Source organism: Stegostoma tigrinum, chromosome 30 (genome assembly GCF_030684315.1).
Source record: "Stegostoma tigrinum isolate sSteTig4 chromosome 30, sSteTig4.hap1, whole genome shotgun sequence".
In the NCBI taxonomy this organism is placed as follows: domain Eukaryota; kingdom Metazoa; phylum Chordata; class Chondrichthyes; order Orectolobiformes; family Stegostomatidae; genus Stegostoma; species Stegostoma tigrinum.
This window is the reverse complement of record NC_081383.1, coordinates 37405134-37426449: the sequence shown is the minus strand read 5'-3', so window position 1 is coordinate 37426449 and position 21316 is coordinate 37405134. Positions and strand designations below refer to the sequence as shown.

Here is a 21316-nt window from a genome sequence, read left to right as displayed (position 1 = left end):
CCGAAGATGGGTTTTTGAAAAAAAAAGGCAGTTCCCCTTTAAGAGATTTGTCCCAAAAGGGGTCATTACAGCTTTAAATATAGTGAAGACTATGGGGGGCACACAAGGAGATGAAATTCATTTACAGCGTCAGTTCAGGTATGCTTTTGATGAGATATCTAGCGTATTCGATTTTGGGGAAGAAGATAGCAGGACCCGACTAGTGGGTGGGAGGGGGGTGTCTTACAGCTTCAAGTGGGGGGTTGTGCAGACATTAGGGGGAGACCCTCATGATAGCACAGTAGTGTGTCGTCTTCCAGGAGGGCGAGAGCCTGCTGTTTGCGGGTCTGCAGCCTGCTTTATTTAAAAGAGGGCAGATGAAGCTGCGAAGGGATAGGACCCTGACACTCACAGGGAGGGCACAAGACCGCTTTAAGAGAGGGGAGGGCCTGGTGGAACCAGGAAGGGAGTGAGTTACATACGGGCCATTGGCAGATAGTAAGGGAGGGAGTGAGTGAGGGAGGGAGTGAGTGTGGGTGACACATCCAACCTGGGCCTCAACCCAAGCAGACTCCCGACCACCAGGTACCTGCTCAACCTTCGCTTCTACCTTCTGTAAACCGCCTCGGACCTGAGGTAAGATTGACGTTAGCAGCGTGTTGTAATGTGGGAATGGGCCAGCGACCGGCTTCTCTCACTCTACCCACCCCCCTTACAGTACTCCATACTGTACATTTGCTTACGTTTCGCCCCCCGAATGACCGAGGAGGAGGGAGGTTGTCACGCATGCGCGGCAAGTCGCCGGCTGGGAGCTGTAGTCCGCTAGGCCGCCGCGACCGTTAGCTCTGGACAGGCGGACTACAACTCCCGGCATCCACCGCGCCCGGGCTTGGGGCGGGGAGACATGGGAGAGCGGTAGGTGGAGCCGAGGCCTGTTCGCTGCAACCTAACCTGACATCTGCCGGGGGTGGGCGCGTGCGCCGTATGTGCAGCGATTGGCAGATCTGCTAACCAATAGTAGCGGAGAGAGCGTGGGCTTAGTTGTGACGCAGGCTGCTAGTGGGGAAATGGTAGGTCAAGGGGGTGGGACATGTCGATGATGAAGTTTGGTTGAATCCGCAAGGGGAGAGCTTCTTAGAAAGATCCTAATCTTGAAGGGAAGGTGGGCCATGGCCTGCAGTGCGCAGTCATAATCGCTCATCGGCGCGAGTGGCTGCGCATGGCGAGGTTAAATGGCATACATTTTGCTTTATAATGTCATTTGAAAGAAGTGGTGGGTACCTAGGAATCTGTTTGGAGATCTCTGCCAATGCACTTGGCCGATTGGTGCCTCCCTGTCTGGAGTTGGCCAGCAGTGAAGGGAAAGTTCAAAGGGGAAGATCTGGGGGATTTTTTTCAGCTACCCTCCACACTGACTTCAGCTGAGGCTGAGCCTCATCTCTTATTCAGGGTCACGACGCAATCTAATCTTTCGTTTATTCCATTTTGCACTGTATGTCATTTTATTTAAATACTGGACACAGAGGCCAGGCTCTGCCCTTTTCAGTCAAGGTGACACCAATCAGAGGAGTCAGCCTCATCACTCGAAGCAACATATACTTACTGAACATTTCCTTCATCTGTGGGCACGTGTCATGTATACGTATGTGTTTGTGAACTTTTAAAGCTATTGTAAGTCGCAAAACTGGAGCATTGTACAATATTTGTATGTGTAATTAATATAGCACAAGTTGGCACATGATCACTGTAGGCTACATATAGTAACCGGAGCCTTGTGCTGAGCGCTGGTTTGCTGTTGCAAGGGTGGTGGTATATTTTGTAAACTATGCAGTGTTTTTAAAATGGGCACATGAGTGAAGTGTACCTGCACGTACTATAAGTTTCTGTAGCTAAACAGATTGGTTCCTCATTTGAAATTCTTGGAATTTAAATAGCTTTCAGTTTCACCCAAAAACCATAGCTAAGCATTTTGCCAATTTGTAAAAAGTAATCAAATTTGGTGCACTTATAAGCAATGTTAGTGAGTGTATCCATTATTTGCACGTTCCTGTTATACATTTGCTGTTCCTGAGTTAAGAATAATTTTAACTGGGGGAAGAGTGTTCTCCAATGGAACAAAAACAGAACTAGGCCTATTACGCTGGAGCCAAAGGTTAGTGAGAAGTATTTTGGCTGAACAATAGGCTACCTTCAAAAAAAGTAATGGTTCAGATACGGTTCGAATTTATTCCCTCAAAAGGGAAAGGCAGAGCAAAAGTAAATCCAGAGCTTGAATGAAAAGGAATTAGAAATTAAAATAAAGAAGAAACTGTGCTTATGACTAGTATCATGTAGAAAATATAATTGAGAATCAATGCTCAGAAGGCAGGTGAAAAGGCAAATAACAGAAGCAAAGAGGAAATATGAAAAAGACTAGGGAATCCCAAGATCCTGCAATTTGTTCAAGGTAAGAGTTGTATAGAAATTTGGGGATCAATAAGAAGATTTACACTTCAAGATAGAGCACCGCCAAAGTATTAAATAAATATTTCACATCTGACTTTACCAAAGGAAGTTGAAGGTACCCACCCCGTGGTGACAAAGGAGAAAACTCAGTCACTAGAAGTAAGGGTTCAAAACTAATAAAGAGGAGGCATCAGATAAGCTGACGAAGTACCTGGATCAGATAAGATGTATCCAAGGATATTGAAGGGAAAGAGTATGATAGTTGTATAAATACTAGCCTAATCTTTCCATGGACTTGGGGGTGGAGGGGCTTGGCTTCTTTGGATGAGAGAATTACAAATGATGCGTTTTCAATCAAAAAAGGTTGTAAGGCAAAGTTCAGTGATTCAAGACAAGTTGGTTTAACTTTGTTAGTAGGGAAACCTGCAGAAACAATAATTGAGGGCATTAATGATGTCCACATGGAGGATGAGAGTTAAGTTGGGATAGCCAGCATAAATTTCTTATCAGAAAATCCTGTTTAACTTGGAGTCCTTTAAGAGATAAGAGTTGATGAGGGTAATGCTGCCGATGTAGTGTGCATGGTCTTCAAAAAGACATTCCATTGAGTGTGATACAAGAGTTCTGAGAGGAAAGTTATAGCTCGTGGAATAAAGGGGACAGTAGCAAAATCGTGTGGGTGACAGGAAACTGAGAGAAATGGTTAATGGATGTTAGTAATGGCATCCACTTATTGGGATCCTTCCTTTTCCCGATTTATGTAAAAATGATCTAAATCCAGGAGAGTAGGGGACCACTTCCGCATCTACAGACTGAAAGATTCAAAAGCATGGTAATCTGTGAGGGGACCGGGCAGTAAGGAAACATCAGAAGGACATTAGGAAGTTGGTAAAGTGCACCAGCCGTTGGTAGGTGAAGCTCAATGCAGAGAATTATATGGTGATCCATTTTGAAAGAACATGGAGAGACAGTACAAAATAAAGGACACTGCTCTAAAAGGTGTATCTGGAGTGAGACTGCGGCACTGGAAAGGAAAGTTGGACCCTCAAAAGTTATATTTTTTCCTTATTCTGTTAATGTGAATGGCACCATGTATGTACAACAAAGTACACACTTTACACTATTTTTACATTGAGTCATTCAATTATTTATTGTCAATGAGCAGAAAGACCTGTAGAAATAAGTGTATAAAGTAAAGGTGGCAGGACTATTGGTAGTTAATATAGAGAGTGTCCTAGATTTATTTGTTGTGCTGAGTACAAGAGACTTCAGCATGGAGTGTGTAAACGATTTTGGGTGCCACAATTAGGAAAGAACTGAATGCATTGGAGAGAGAGTGAAGAAGAGGTTTGAGAGACTGATTCCAGGGAGAGAAACTTCAGTTTATGAATGTAAATTGGAGAAGTTGGGACTGTTTTCCTTGGAGAGAAGAAAACGAAGAGATTTGATAGAAATTTTTGAAATCATGAAGGGTCAGGTCAGAGCAGAGCAGCCAGAAACAGTCCTGCTTTTGAACTGATCATGAACGAGAGCGCACAGTTTAAGTGATTTGAAAATGAGGCAAGTATGATAAGAGAAGAAACATTTTCACAAGTGAGTGGTTCAGGTCTGGAATGCACTACCTAGAAGTGAGGTGGAGGCAGGTTCATTTGAGGGCATTAGATGATTATTTACTTAGAATGTGTAGGGTTATGGGGACACTTAGTCATGTTGCACATTTGGAGTGCCACTGTAGATAAGATGGACTGAATATCTGTGTTCTGCACCATAACTATTGTGATTTTGTGATAGTGTTGTGGGGATTATGTGCAGTGACTGTGTTTTATTTTGAAGTATCATTTGTAGAAGATATTATCACAAGCTGTATGAACCAATTTTGTCTGGACAAATATTTTCCGTTGTTTTAAAATATGCTAAACTTGATTTGAAAGGAGGAGGACGACAACACAGGAAAGGAATTTTGAAAGTTAACTGTGCATGTACAGAAGATTGGATTAGACTGCTAGGAATAGTTATATTTACTGATAAGGAACATTGTATACATTACAAGCCAACCTGAAAGGAGATTTGGGGATTTTTACTGACTAACTGTTTAAAGTTTCAAAAGCTATGGGGAAGAGATTGCATTTCTTGGAAGTGTGGCTAGTGTGAAAGTAAATACCGCACTAAGTTAAGTAACCTGGATATGGTGTCCAGTTTTGATTTCCTTATTTCCTGCCCTGTTCCCCCACCTGGAGATAGACCTTGAAGCTTTATAAACTTGAGCACGGATGCAGAGGTAGGCAACAAGAACTAAAGTAAAACTTGCACCTTGCAACTTGGATGGGTGAGGCTTTCAGGTTGGAGAAATATACAATTTTGGGATATAGTACGGGGTTATAAAATGACTGGATCTAAAAGATTTGAATCTTACTCAATGTCTTGTTTATAAATAAATAAAACATGTTATGGCCCAAATCAAGACTGACACTCTAGTGCAGTTCTGAGAGTGCACTGCACTATTGGAGGTGCCACCTTTCAGATGAAACATCAGATCAAGGCCCCGGCTGCCTTCTAGTGTGGATGTGCAAGATTTATTACACTAATTTTGAAGAATGGGGGAGTTCTGGTGTCTTGGACAATATTTATTCCTTCACTAAAAATAGATTCTGTGGTCATTATCACTTTGCTGCTTGTGGGACTTTGTGCACAACTGGCCTCCATGTTTGCCACATTGCACCAGGGACTACACTCTGATAAAGTACTTAATTGGCTGGAAAGCACTTTGAAATTGTTGTGGAAAAGCACTGTGCGTTTTTTTTTCCTGATGTTTGCCTTTGTAACCGTAATGTTCTTATGCCAAAGAGGACTGGAGTTGTAGGTGAAGAATGATGTCAATTGAGATGAAATATGGTTGTAGTTTTTTTTTTAAATCCTGCAGCCTTTTAAATGCAGCCTATTGTGGAGATATTGTATATATGAATAGAGAGAGTGTATGGCAAAATAAATCGTGGACAGGAAGTAGGAAAAAATGCTGCTCATCCAGAACACTAAATATAAGTTCGATCAAATTATTATTGGCTCAGTCACAAGATCCATTTGGCATCTCCCGTGTCCCTCGGGCAAGATGGCTGAGTCCTAATTGGTAGCAATAAATGAAACTCTTGTAATTGACATCATTTGAGTGCTATACAAGATGACAAAAAAGGTACAAAGAGCAACCAAACTAATTTTACAATAGATGCAATTTTTGGAAGGTTTCAAAAGCTCCAAGCTGAGGACAAAAACGATAGTAAAACCTGAACTGGATGGATTTATTCACTCAAGGCTTGTACGTATTGCCCGCAAGGCTAGCATTTATTGCCCTGCTGTTGAGATGGTGATAGGACGACTACAGCAGTTCAAGCTGGTGGCCGTATGGTGAAGGCACTCCCACCGTCCTGTTAGGGACGGTTCCAGGACTTTGACCCAATGATGATGCAGGAACTGCTGAAATATTTCCAAGTCAGGAAGGTGTCATGTATCCCACTCCGACAGGCAAGCGTCCCTTCCATTTGTACCATAGTCTCTGCCAGGTTTAATTAAAGAATAACATTATATTCCTGGTTTAAATCCAGAAAAAGAGTCCAGCAATAGCCTCGTGATATACTTGTTCCTAGTTTCCAGAAGGCACTTTGAGATTGTAAGCACTAAATAAAACAACAGTTGAGGGACAATCAAACTTCTGTTGCAATTCAGTCTATTTTACTCTCTCCGCGATGAATATCATCCAGGATCTTCGCAGCAATCGTTTCATGCTGACCAGTCACCGGGTTCGAGCCCAGTATCTTAAACAGAATCATTGGTCAGATGAGAGAAGCTGGCAGCATCCTGTTTGTTTACGATAACTGTATGACCTTTGACTTGGACTCAGTGACGCTGCTGGCTTCCCTTTGAATTGCTATTGATAACTAGGTACCTTTTTGTCCCCCCGTTACTAATCTTGGCTAAGGTGCTGCTCACGATGCAACCGAGAGGCCAAGCACTGATCAGATTTACACTGTAGAATTTCGCGGGTCAACCATCTCCGCCTCTGTCAACCTTTAATGAAGTTAACTCTAGTAAACGGGAAGTAGATGTTTCATATAAATCGTCCACCAGGTTCGAGGAGTGCAATCTGACGGCCTCTAGCTAGCTGAGAGCTGTTTAATGACATACCCGCCCCACAGTTGCCCAAAAGTTTAAGAAAAACCAGTGTGTTGGAAATAAAGTAAATGTTTCAAGTCAAAATTACTTCAGAATTGGAGAGTGTTAGAAATGAGTTGCATTTTCTCAGTGGTTAAGTGAGTTCAGAGTCTGTGCAATCTTGCAAGAGGAGGTTGATTTGTTTTTGTTGTGCTTCTAGAAAAGCCAGTTTGTATGCCGTCTGGAATGTGGCACACTTTTTTACTTGTATCCCACCTCTATCTAGACCACATGGGATCTTTTAAAACTGCAGCAAATCCCCTGCACTTGGGCATTTGTCCTGTAATGGCAGGATTCATGGCATTTGGCATTCACAGCATGATTCTTCGATTTGTGAGTTCATGTTCCCAAAACTGTGACACCCTGTATCACAGCAGTGTACACTTTGTGGATCTTTTCTATAACTCATCTTAGTGTATGGGTAAAACTAGCTACTTTGCTTTTAAATTTTTATTAAAGTCAGCAGTTAATTTACCTATTCAAAAGTCCTTTGACAATGAACACCAGAATCTGCCAGACAAACACTGGCTCAAGTCTTGAGTTTGTGTTTTTCTTTAAAACAGTAATAATTTTGCTAACACTGTCTTACCAGTGGAAATTTTTATTTACCCACATACTTAGTCATAGTCAGCTGTACAGCATGGAAACAGACCCTTTGGTCCAACTTGTCCATGCCGTCCAGATATCCTAAATTAATCTAGTCCCATATCCCTCTTAAACCCTTCCTATTGCAGGCCTTTTAAATGTTGTAATAATACTAGCCACCAGCAGTTCCTGTGGCAGTTCATTCCATACATACACCACCCTCTGCATGGAAGATGTTGCACCTTGGATCCTTTTTTAAAATCTTTCCCCTCTCACCAAGTGTTTATATCGGGCTAGGTCAACAATACAAACTGCTTTCTTTTGCCCTGCTTGCCATAGGCTCCCAATTTAGACAATGGACCCTCAACCACAACTTTGCATTTGTATACACCCTTTTTAATGTATTATTACTATCCAACGTTGTTCTTATTCAGCTCTTGTCTTCAACTTGTAAATTAAAGAAAAATACTGAGTAAATGGCCACAATTTTTACACTCGTCAGGTAGGGACTAAATCTTTTGGAGGAATCCTCAACTGGGAGCTGACTGGTATGGACCCACAGCATTTCAGAATCATCACTGGGTTCATAATCTTTTAATCCCCACCCTCTCCTCAATTTCTGAAACAAATAGAGGAAGTCAGTACAACTGTGTAAACGAGTACTGGCTCAGAGGCTGAAGTCTGAATAGAGCTACTTCCTGTGTGTAGGGCTGGAATTATTTTGAGGGGGTGGAGGAAGAAGAAATTCTAAGGAAAATGTCTCCCATGACCAGATTAGTAATTTGTAGCACCATCTACTAGTCACACCTCTTGCCTATAAGATTTACTTAATTTTATAGGCCTGTTTTTGCTTGTTGAATATTTTGAGATGCTGCCTGATGCAAGCATTTAAAGACCTTAAGGTCTAAAACCATATGATGTTAAAACACTTGAGACATTCAGCCTGGTTCTCTTTACCTGTCACTAACTTTTTCAATATTACAGGCACCTCAAATTTCCACATGCTTCAGAGGCTGAATCTCACAAAAACGGCTGGTGGGCTGAAAACTTAAGATAGGGATAATCAAAAGCCTGGTCAGAGATGATCTGGAAGGTGTAGAGAGAATTCTAGGAGTATAGATAACTGAAAGCACTTGTAATGAATCGATGAGATGCGTTCAGAGCTTCGAGTCAGAAAAATTGGGAAAAGTTCTTGCAAGAGTTCACAGAAATGAAGAATTTAAATATGAGGGAGAGAATTTTCAATTGGAGGTATTGTGGGCTCAAGGCTAATGTGTGTGAACAAGATTAGGGATGATGAGTCAGTCGGACTGATACAGGCTGCATATCAGTTAGTGTTTTGGATCAGCTGAAGTTTATGGAGGAAGGGAAGTCAGCCCACCGAGCAGTGAAATAGCTGAGCCCCAAGTTGACAAAGGCATTTTTGAAAATTTCAGAAGCAAAGCTGATGTAGATAACAGGCTGTGTTTTTGGAAAAGATATGGAGTTGGAACAGAAACAGGGTCTGAGTATCGTGCTGAAATGTGACTAAGACATGGTGGATGGAATCAGTGGCAAGAATATGGACTTTGTGGTGAAGGCCAAAGATGTCAGTCTAATTATCGAACTAAAGGATTATTCAGAAGAGAATGTGACACAAGCAGTCTGCTAGCACATAGGCATTGAGTAGATCCTGACATGTTGTAGAACTGGCGATGGATGGTGTTGGCTGATAACATGGAAGCTGTTAGCAGTGCTTCAGTTGGTAACGTTTTTAGCTTCTGAGTCAGAAGGTTGTGGGTTTTAACTCACATGCAAAGAATTAAACATCTAAACTGAAACTCCCTTCCTGTATTGAGGGAGTGCTTTATTGTCTTAGGTGCTATCTTCCAGATCGGACAGTTCAACTGAGGTCTGCTCTCACTAAAGATCTAAGAAGCATAGTGAGATCTCCCTGGTGCCTTGGCCCACATTTTTTCACCCCCTCGGTCAATACCACAAAAAAAATTCCCTATTAAATACCACATTCCTTTCTGTGGGAGCTTGCTGTGTACAGTTGGCTGACATCTTTTTTATGGTTAATGAAGTACTTTTGATATGCAAGTGGTTTGGAATGCTTGGCATTGGTGATTGTTTGTTTGCTGTAGACATAGAAGTTTTTTGTTTTAACCCAAGATAAGGCTGCACGAGGCAGCACAGAGGACGGTAGGGACAGATCTTTGGAGAACTTTTAGAGGTAATATATTGACAGTAGAAATAGAAACAAATAACAGTAGAACAAAGCAAAAGTCTGTCCATCAACAGACCACAGGTCAGGTGTTTGACAGAATACTCCCCACTTGCCCAGATGGGTGCAGTTCAAACAAAATGAGAAGCTTGACACCATCCAGGAAAAAATGAAGCCCTGTTAACGAGCATCCCATCCATTACTTTCAACATCAACTTCATCTGTCACTGATACTCAGTATCAGTAGTGTGTACTATCTACAAGATGCACTGAGAAAACAGAAATTCACCAATGATCTTCAGAAAGCACCTTCCAAACCCACAACCACTTCCATTGAGAAGGGCAGCCACTACCTTCAAGTTCCCCTCCATGCCACTGACCATCCTGACTTGGAAATTTATCGCTGTTCCTTTGCTGTTGCTGGGTCAAAATCCTGCAATTTCCTGCCTAGGGCATTGTGGTTCAACCCACAGCGGGTAGACTGCGGCAGTTCAAGAAGGCAGCTCACCCTCACCTTCTCAAGTGCAACAATCGATGGGCAATAAATGCTGGCCCAGCCAGCGGTGCTAACTTCCCATGAATAATTTTTTTTTTAAATAAAAAGATAATCTCACTGAGCCAGCAAATAGTGAAATGTGTTGGCGCAGGATGGCGTCATGCTGCAGAGCAGATGATGCATAGGACGTCACTGCAAAACAGCCCAGTCCATTACACAAGCCAACCTTCCATCCATGGACTCCATCTACACTTTTAGTTGCCTCAGGAAGGCAGCCGATATCACCCCGTCCCAGCCTGGTTATAATCTCTTCTAGCTATTCTGTTGGGTGGAAGATACAAAAGCTTAAACACCTAACAGCAAGTTCAAAAACAACTTCTTCACAACTATTATTAGACTTCTGAATGGACCTCTCAAATCTAGTGCTGAACTTGCTTTTTGTGCACCTTCTCTACAGCTGGAGCGTTGTATTCCTCGCTCTGTTTAATCACCTGATGATCTTTATGTTTCAATCTGCCTGTACTGCACTCAAAGCAGAACATTTCACTGTACCTAGGTACGTGACAATAATAAATCAAATCAAAGTCAAATCATTTGTGACACTTGGTCTTTTTGGTGATTTATACCAAAGAAGAAAATTATTGGAGAGTTTGCCTTCGAGTTGCTGGAGAGATGTATGTAGATTTAGGAGGTGACAACATGTTCTGGAACTTTAGATACAATTGGGAGTTTGGAGATTGGCCAGTGTTGCAAGGACAGGAGTTTTGGGTGGGCCTTTTGAAGAGGGTTTGATACCAGTTATTTGAAGTGGTAGTAAACAGTCCTTTAGGAGAGAGAGACCCATTTGTAATGTCCACTTGCATGGGACCAGGAAGGAAGGTTTTAGTCATTAGACTGCAGTGGGAATGAGGTCAGGAGAGCAGGGGTATGGTCACAAGGACAAGACATGCTTACTCTTCCAAACTCAGCACACATTTTCTGATGACAAACCCTCAAAACCAGTCTTGTTTGTGAACCGTGGTCAGAAAATGCCTTCAGAATTGAAATAAAACAAAAATTTGTGTATACTGAAGATCTGAAACAAACAAGAACAGAGTGCTGGAGAAACTTGGCAGGTCTAGCAGCAGAGAGGGGGAGAGAAAAAGACTGTGATGACTCCCTGTCAGAACAGAAAGCCTTGAAATGGTGATCTGTGAGATGTTGCTGAGAGATAGAGAAATAAAAAGGGAAATGGTCAAAGGGATTGTTGAGTGTAAGCCAAGGAAGAGGAACTCAATTAGCAATATCATTGATATGTTGCAGTGCAGAGAGCAACCCAGGAGTCTGGGCATTGGTAATGGAACAATGAATGAGGTGTTCATGCTCACTTTGAGGCTGTCTGGTGCCCAGAGACACATGTTGGCCTGGGAATGCCATGCTGTGTTGGAGTGCCTGGCAACTAGAAGCTCAGGGTCATTTCTTTATGGATAGAGAAAGGTGTTTGGCAAAGCATGTTTTGCTATTTTGTGTTCTGCCTCCTCAAGAAGACCGTGTGAGCAGTGAATACAGATGACTAGATTGAATGAAGTGCAGGTAAATCAGTGCTTTGCCTGGGGCCTTGGATGGTGAGGAGGTTATTGGAAAAGTGTGTTAGACCTTCTAGGGTTGTGCGGAAAGGTGCCATGGAAGAGTGGACCAGGAAGTCCTGGAGGGACTGATTCCTACAGAATGCTGACAGGGTAAGGGAGTGGAATGTCTGGTGGTGGCATACCACTGGAGGTGGCAGAAATGCTGGCTTAGGACCCTTTGGATGTGAAGTTTGTGGCACGGAAAATGAAGCTAAGGGGAAGCCTGTTGTCATTGTGGGAGAGAAGGGAAGGGGAGAGGGAGTAGAAGTGTGGCCTCAGCCCTGATTTTAGATAGTGGTGTAAAGTCAGTAGGTGAGTCATTTCATTATCAGACTACTTCCGAGATCTGCCTTTCAAAAGTGGTATGATGAATATATTGTAAAATATATTTCCAAATACGGACCAATGTGTTACAATTTGTGCCTTGGTAGCAAGGAGCTCTAGTGTTACTGGCATCTGGTACCGCCATGTGGCGTGGTTGAGGGGATTTGATTTTTAAATGGCTGCTTTGCCCAGTGCACTTGACAACCTTATCTTAAACAAAGGTAAATTCAAAACTGCAGAAAATGATTTGTGTTTTTTGGTGTGCCCCCTACCCCCAGTCATCATGGCAATTTCTTTTTCCCTATTTTGTCTCTTCTGTCCCCCATCTAGCACTCACTGTAAAGATTAAGTTACCCTGAGCCCCAGGTTAATGGTGACCAACTACTGTCTTGAAGATATACCCCCATGGTGTTCGAGCAAACTGGGCTGCAAGTCTGTTCTATGATCCTTGTAGATATCAACTTTTCATACTGCAGGGTTTAAAAAGGCATAAAAAAATCATGGTCTAGTAGAGAAGTACCTAAAATTTGGTCCTTGCTTCCTGTACAAAAATTGGCAGCATAGATAATGAGGCGGAGAGTGGGCTTTTACAACACCAGTACGATGATGTAGATCTAGTATAATTTTTTTTTTAATGCATTTCCACTGATCAGTAAAAATTTGTACTTTTAAGGCTGTAATTGCTGATTCTAATTAGGAGTGTAAACAAAATTTAGAACAGGCCCCAGCAACAGACAAACAATAGAGTACACAGTGTAGTGTCAATAGCTACTACAGATGGAGCTGCACTCTGTTCTTGAGTGTGTTAGTTTCAGTATCATGAAAGTTTTCTACTGTGTAAATAGTGATTCAGATCCATTGGCATCATCTCTAATTGGGGGTGGGTTCAACACTTTATGCCTTGCCTGTAGCACTGCCCCCACCAGTCCATTTTTACAAGTGTCATCTCTGTGCTTTCTCAACCATAAGATCATCTTTGCGCAAGGTTGAAGCTTAGAAACAATGTTTAAATGTGCAGTGCTGTGCCCCCCAGAAGGGTTGTAGATTCCATTCCCAGACAGTGGTCATGTGAGCAGATCCTAACTGGGGGCACCATAACTTGGCTTCAGGGCCTCTGAACTGAAACACTCCATGCAACAGACTTTCAAAAGAAAACATCTTGATGTATTGCACTGAAAGATCTCCATTTATGTGGTGTGGTTGCTGGAAATTTGCAGCAGTTTTCTTACCACTGTACATTTGTGATGTTGTGCCACCATTGACCTAGTTTATTAAATTATACATTTGAATGAAATAAAACTGGAAAGGCTAAATTAGACAGCCATAGTTAATTGTGGATGTGGGGTATTAAGGGTAGAACTTGATACAAGAAGGTGAGTTGCATCGTCAATGGTGTTGTAACAGACATTATGAAAGTGTGGCAGTGAGTATGTTTGGGTCAAAGAACCAGACTCTGAGAACAAACTAGCTCAGTTGCTGCTGAGATCCATGTCTGTTTCATCATCACTACGACCTGACACTTCCAATGTATCTGGCTAGCTGCTTACTTCCTGCATTCCATAACTGGTCCAAAATGCTGCTGCCTGTGACCTAATTTGTACCAAATCCCTTTTGCCCATTATGCTTATGTTCAGTGACTTTCATTAACCAGCTGGTTGACTGCTTCACTTTTAAATTCTCATCCCCACTTTCAAATTCCTCCATGATCTTGCCAGCTATTGGCCCTGCAGTCTCCCCAAACCTTGCCATCCTCCACAATATCTGCAAAATTCCCAAATCAAAACACTACTTCCTCATTCGCTTTTTAAGTTGTTCCTTTTAAAACCTGCCAACATCTGTCCTAACATCTCCTTGTAGCTCAGTGTCAAAGTATGTCCTATAATCCTCTTGTGAAACATCTTGGGATGTTTTATGTTAAGTGAGTAAATAAATACAAGTTATGCTCCAAGAGAGCACAGTGTCATTCCGAATATAAAACAATTTAAGAAAATTAATGAAAGCCACACTGCAAAGCTGGCTGCTTCTGACCTGCAATCTGCACACTTAGCTCAAATAAGTTTGCTCTGATTTTCCCTAGGTCCTACATAACTTGACAATTAAACACATGCTGTTTAAAAGGCCACAGTTCCAAGCAATAGCAGAAATAAGACATTGCATATTACACAATACAGTGCTTGTTCTTGTAAGACAGTATCCGACCTGTGTGGAGTTGGAGGAACACAGCAAGCCAGGCAGCATCAGAGGTGCAGGAAAGCTGACGTTTCCAATCAGGACCCTTCTTCAGAAATGGGGGAGGGGGTGGAGACAGCAGGTAGATAGTGGAGCAGATTGGTGGGAGAGAAAACGGACAAGTCAAGGAGGTGGGGATGAAGTTAGTAAAAGTGAGTGTAGGTAGGTAGAGGTGGGAATTAGTGAAGTGGGAGGAGTGGGTAGGTGGGAGAGAAGATGGACTGGTCAAGGAGGCGTAGATGAGAGGGGGTGCTGGTCTTGCGATGAGGTTGGGGGTGGGAGTTCCCAACCCCCAACCCCCAACCTCAAGTTTCCACCCGAACCTCATCCCAAGACCAACCGCCCCCCCTTCTCATTCTAGCCTCCTTGACCTGTCCATCTTCTCTTCCACCTACCTGTCTTTGTAATATGCCAAACACCAGAATTTTCCAAATATTTGATGTAATACACATTCAGATGCTTTTTACAGTTCAAACTTATTTTATGCCATATTTTAAAAATATTAAACTGAAATTTCCTGACATTTTAATTTTGACCTTGAGATAACCTGAGTACATTATTGCAAAAATGAGTAGAGGAACTGCACATCTAGCAACTTAGAGCAGCCTTTGAATATAATTAACCTCTAAATTACTTCAGGACCAATTTAGATACATTCCCATTGCAGCATGCACCTGAGCACCAGCCTTAAGGGGACAAACCAGTTTAACAATAAAACTCCAAACTTCGGACCATAAACAATTTGACCAGCTGACATTGGCCTTCAAACACAGTTGCTGTTTTTCAATTGCATAACTATACATGTGTAGGGGCGGCAGTGGTGTAGTGGTGATGTGACTGGACTAATAATCTACATCCCATACTAATGTTCTAGGGATATGGTTCAAATCTCACCAGGGCAAGTAGTTCACTAATGTCCTTTTTAGGGAAGGAAATCTACTGTTCTTATTTGGTCTGGACTCCAGACCTGCAGCAACATGGTGATTCTTAACTGCCCTTGACTAGCTCAACAAGCCACTCATTTCAAGGCCATTAAGGGTTGGGCAACAAACCTGTTCAGTTTCTTTTCTACTTTGTTTTTATTTTATAGAAAGATCCCCATCATACTTTTTGAAAATTTGTTTATGGAATGTGGGAACTGCTGGCTCAGCCAAACATAGCCTGTTCAGAAGATGACGAAGCTAAAGTGATTGTTCCCTCAACAATGCCCTGGGTCCACTTCTCTGTCACACCCAGTAACCCGTCCACTTCCCAAAGCACCAAACATCGCAGATACAGAAAGGATGACAACCTTTTACCTCTTCTGTCCTCATCATCAAAAGTTCCAAGTGAAGCAGTGATTATGTGTAGATAATAAAATGTGAGGCTGGATGAACACAGCAGGCCAAGCAGCATCTCAGGAGCACAAAAGCTGACGTTACGGGCCTAGACCCTTCATCAGAGAGGGGGATGGGGGGAGGGAACTGGAATAAATAGGGAGAGAGGGGGAGGCGGACCGAAGATGGAGAGTAAAGAAGATAGGTGGAGAGAGTGTAGGTGGGGAGGTAGGGAGGGGATAGGTCAGTCCAGGGAAGACGGACAGGTCAAGGAGGTGGGATGAGGTTAGTAGGTAGCTGGGGGTGCGGCTTGGGGTGGGAGGAAGGGATGGGTGAGAGGAAGAACCGGTTAGGGAGGCAGAGACAGGTTGGACTGGTTTTGGGATGCAGTGGGTGGGGGGGAAGAGCTGGGCTGGTTGTGTGGTGCAGTGGGGGGAGGGGATGAACTGGGCTGGTTTAGGGATGCCGTAGGGGAAGGGGAGATTTTGAAACTGGTGAAGTCCACATTGATACCATATGGCTGCAGGGTTCCCAGGCGGAATATGAGTTGCTGTTCCTGCAACCTTCGGGTGGCATCATTGTGGCTGTGCAGGAGGCCCATGATGGACATGTCATCAAGAGAATGGGAGTGGGAGTGGAAATGGTTTGCGACTGGGAGGTGCAGTTGTTTGTTGCGAACTGAGCGGAGGTGTTCTGCAAAGCGGTCCCCAAGCCTCCGCTTGGTTTCCCCAATGTAGAGGAAGCCGCACCGGGTACAGTGGATGCAGTATACCACATTGGCAGATGTGCAGGTGAACCTCTGCTTGATGTGGAATGTCATCTTGGGGCCTGGGATGGGGGTGAGGGAGGAGGTGTGGGGACAAGTGTAGCATTTCCTGCGGTTGCAGGGGAAGGTGCCGGGTGTGGTGGGGTTGGAGGGCAGTGTGGAGCGAACAAGGGAGTCACGGAGAGAGTGGTCTCTCCGGAAAGCAGACAGGGGACACCTCCCAGTCGCAAACCATTTCCACTCCCCCTCCCATTCTCTTGATGACATGTCCATCATGGGCCTCCTGCACTGCCACAATGATGCCACCCGAAGGTTGCAGGAACAGCAACTCATATTCCGCCTGGGAACCCTGCAGCCATATGGTATCAATGTGGACTTCACCAGTTTCAAAATCTCCCCTTCCCCTACTGCATCCCAAAACCAGCCCAGTTCATCCCCTCCCCCCACTGCACCACACAACCAGCCCAGCTCTTCCCCCCCCACCCACTGCATCCCAAAACCAGTCCAACCTGTCTCTGCCTCCCCTAACCGGTTCTTCCTCTCACCCATCCCTTCCTCCCACCCCAAGCCGCACCCCCAGCTACCTATTAACCTCATCCCACCTCCTTGACCTGTCCGTCTTCCCTGGACTGACCTATCCCCTCCTTACCTCCCCACCTACACTCTCTCCACCTATCTTCTTTACTCTCCATCTTCGGTCCGCCTCCCCCTCTCTCCCTATTTATTCCAGTTCCCTCCCCCCATCCCCCTCTCTGATGAAGGGTCTAGGCCCGAAACGTCAGCTTTTGTGCTCCTGAGATGCTGCTTGGCCTGCTGTGTTCATCCAGCCTCACATTTTATTATCTTGGAATCTCCAGCATCTGCAGTTCCCATTATCAGTGATTATGTGTACTTCTTTCAACCTAGTCCACTGTTGCTGCTTGTCAATGTGGTCTTCTCCACACTGGGAGACCAAATGCACATTGGCTGACCCCTCCGTATTCTGATCACATGTATGACCCTGAGCTCAGTGGCTAGCCATTTTAATTCTTCATCTTGCTCCAGTGTTGGCATCTCTTCAGCCTGCTGCAGTGTTCTAGTGAAACACAATATAAGCTTCAGGGACACCTCATCTTTCAATTGAGTACTCCTTCTGCGGTTTAACTATTTCAGATTACAAAAATGCTGTCTCCTCTTTTTGTTATTGCTTGTTTGGGATTTTTCTTTCAGCGAGCAGCGCACCCTGCTGCTTTTCTTCTCCATCTTCGTGCCCTTCGGTCCTAGAGAACAAACTTTTCTGTCTTTCAATCTCCTACCCTGTCATAGGTCTTTTGTCCTAGCCGCCCACATTCTTTTCTCAAACCTAATTACATCTGTACCTTTTTCTAACCTTGGAGATAGGCAACTGAAACATTAACTGTCTCTCTTACTTTCCAAGCAGATGCCGCCTGAGTTTTTTTTTTGATTCCACCATTTTTAAAATATTTTTTCAGGTTTGTAGCATCTGTAATATTCTGCTTTTTGCTCAGTATTTTTTGTTGTACTGGTAGCTGTGTTTATAAGATAGAGATTAAAGCTAATTGAAGGTAATCATGGCAGGACATAAACTTGCCAGGTAAAGATTTTGCAGTAAAACATTACGACTTGCAAAAGTGCTCGTTAAGTCCAGGCACAGTACCATTGGACTTTGGTCTATAACAAGAATAATTATTAATTTTGTAAGCTATCTGCTTCATCTAGACATCCTGACCATTTGATCATTTTGCATCATTGCTGGTTCTACCATGACTTCACTTGTCCTTTCAGGTGTCTTAAAATTATTTTCCAACATTTTTCTTATGCAACAGTAGAGAGCAACTCTGTGTTGATACAACAATGGCTCTTGCTTTGATACAGATGAACCACATCGTTGCACAGGAGAAGAATGCAGCCTTCTTGCCTCCCATCTGTTGAGCAGTGCCATCAGCGACACACTTGTGGAGCATTTGTATTCCAAAAAATGGCTGGTTGTGCTTAAATATTGCTTTGTGTATTGGGGCAGTTAGTACTTCTGATTGGAGCCCAATGATCAACTGATTGGGTAGTAGTTTTATCAGCTTTCAGTGATTTGTGCCATTTTCTATGCCTGTGTTAATAATGGGGGACACTGAGGCTAAGAGAGGCACAATCAATCCTCTTGTGCCTTGTATATCTTCCAGCAACCAATCAGAGTCTCATTAGTGAAATCTCCTCCTGTTCATCTTGGTCATGTTGTTCCATCACCCTACCTTTTTGTTTTTCAAGCCTTCTATTATAGTGAGAGCTTTCTGCAATTTCTTTTGCTGTTCCCCTCAAATTGAAACATTTTGTAAAGAGCGTTACTCAAGTCTACCAAAACAAGATGGTCGCAAGAAATTTAATAGGGAATTTGGAAGAGGCATCTTTACCCAAAGATTAGTGTGAACATGGAACTTGTTGCTGAAGGAAGTGATTGAAGAGAATTGTAGAGGTTTGTTGAAGGGAAGTTTAAATGGGTGTAGGAGGGAGAAGTGAATAGATGCTGTTTGAGTCGGATGAGGGAGGAAATTCAAGTGGAGCGTGGGCTGGTTGGGCCTTTTGGTCTATTTTTTGTTCCATATATCCAATGCTGGCATTCTTGATATTTAATTATTCTTTCCCTTACTATGTCTGCAGGGGATCTAACCAACTGAGGCAATATGGTGGTTAATTTTAAAAAAAACCTGGCAACACTTGGAGCATTACTTTTTAGTTTTGCAACATTTGTGTGAGGACTTTTTCCGCTTCAGTGCTTTGTATGGGCAAAGGATTTAGAGTAAAATCATGTGCATTTTCTCCAATCTGCTGGTGTCTGTGAGAAAAATTTGACCATGGAAATCTGAGTCTTGCATTACGTTCAAGGGCAGATGGGAGCATAGGAGCAGACATAGATCATTCAGACCCTGGATCCTCTTCCACCATTCACAATATTGGATTAGGTCTTGCTGATCTGTATCTCAACTCCATAACATGTCTTTGTTCTTTACCCATTATTAGGCAAGAGTATTAAAAATCTGTCCAAATTGACCTAGCCTCAATCACTTTTTGAGGTGAATTCCAAATTTCCACCAGCCTTTCTGTGCAGAGAGCTTTCTGTAATTGCTCCACTATTTGTCCAGTTCTAATTTTGAGTATTTCAGCCCTCTGCACCCGCCCCTTTTGTGGACTGTCTATCAAAAGAAATAGGATGGATCCAGAAAAACTATTGCAGTATTTAATCACCTCAAATTTCAATTTGATCACCTCTCAATCTTGCACAATAAAATGAATGCAAGCCTAGCCTGTCCTCATAATTTGACCCTCATAGCCCTTGGTCACCAAACATCTGATGCTCCTGAGATGCTGCTTGGCCTGCTGTGTTCATCCAGCCTCACATTTTATTATCTTGGAATCTCCAGCATCTGCAGTTCCCATTATCTCTGATTATTAATTACATTTGTTTTGTAATTGTGGAGGAAGGGATAATCCAAATGGATTGCAGTCACCAGAATGTGCAAATGATTGTTCACATTTACAGTAATTAGATGTAAATTTCCTTTGCATTACTGTATCTCACTATTTTCCTGTACCAGGCTGCGCATCAGGACTGAACACACACAGCATGTGTAAAATTACTTAACCTCATGCTCTGATAATTCAAGGGATAGCATGCTTACTTACCAGCCTGAGTTAGTTAACCCTTAAACATTTTTGTATAACCTAGCCTTATGAAGGAAGGTTGAGCATTGTTACCCAAACCCAGAGCATTCTTCTTCAGAAGATTTCAGGTCAGAGCTCCTGACCTGTCACAGATTGATGTCCTTGTTTAGAACTCCATCTTCATCACCACCCCAATCCTAGTCAAAACACTCTTATATTTACAAAGCTTCATCCCCAGCTTGTAACCGCTTCCATCAGCTTTTTCAAACCTCCTTAAAACTGGCTGGTCACCTCTGATTCCCATTGTTACTTAGGATCTGTTTCTCCCAGACAGAAGTGCCTTAGGATACTTTTCTGTAGTAAATGTTGTGTCCATTAGGGACATTTCTAACCCAGCTTTGAGGCCAGCATTGAAATCTGTTGGACAATGGCCTTGTGTCTTCAGCTAATAATGGCTTGTTATGGGCTTGTGGTGGACACCACCATTTCTAACGAAAGGAAAAAGACAGGACTGCAGGAAAATTGCTTGTATTTAGGCATGTAGTCTTTCGATGTGATGCTAATAAACAATCTCCTAAACATTGTGGGAAGCAAAAGAATATGTATAAAGGACTTGCTGTATGATTTAGACACCCTCTCATCAGGGGAAAAATGATAGTAAGTTTATATGAGTGGATTAAAGTTGCTGCAGATAAAAAATGACCAAAAAGGTTAATTGGATATGGAGTTGATCATAAAATGCCAATCACAATGGGTAAAAGTGGGCTTTCAATTTTAATTTAGCTTTTGGTCTCCCAACCTATTCTCTTAAAAAGATGTTGAAGGTAAACTTCTTGAGTTTAAGGTGTGATGTGATGAACTGTTTAATGCATTTGTGTATAGATAGAAAATCCCAAACAAGGGGATGGTCAATGGTACAGTATTGTGATATTAGTTTGTTCCTCCTCTTACAGTACTTGCCACCTTCTCAAAAATCATTTGCAGGCATTCACAGACAACCGCCCAATTTATTTTGAAAGAATGGTATTGAATAATATATGTGTGAGGTCAGGTGTTTGTAGGAGGGGCCCAGTTTTTTTGTTTTGACTTCCACATCTTGTGGGTTTTATGTGCATGTATATTTAATTTTTTAGCACATTTTGAGTTTAAGATATTTCAGTTGGCAAATTTACATTTGGAAAGCATTTTTCAGGTGGTAGTGGTCACATTAATTAATCATTCTGAAGAAAACTATCATGTAACAGTTTAAAAAGCAGGAACCTAGTGTCAAACCCAGATTCTGGCGGAGCTTGGTACAATGAATGTAACTGCTGTTACCCTATTCTTTTCAAGGAGATGGTTGATCGGTATAAACTGGAAATTTGTTTGAATTTATTTCTGTTATCCAGTTAATAAACCTGACTGTAGCCTAAACTGTAGAGGTGCATTTTTTTTTCCGACTATGTGCTCTATCCGAGTGCCTTTGAATTTCACAGGAATGTAATATGACAGCTTTGAAAACCAAGG

General features: G+C 42.7%; 1 protein-coding gene across 2 annotated transcripts in view; it reads left to right on the top strand.

Annotated features, from left to right (window-relative positions):
- The first annotated feature begins 475 nt into the window (after positions 1–475).
- LOC125465899 (zinc finger and BTB domain-containing protein 7A-like) overlaps positions 476–21316 on the top strand; it is a 189792-nt gene continuing 168951 nt past the window's right edge. Inside the window, exon 1 of one of the 2 annotated variants that reach the window (XM_048559872.2) lies at positions 476–615. The gene's annotated coding sequence lies outside the window, so the exon portion shown is untranslated. Of the gene's footprint in view, positions 616–1244; positions 1651–21316 lie in introns of those variants that run through there. The other variant, XM_048559873.2, reaches the window with a different exon arrangement.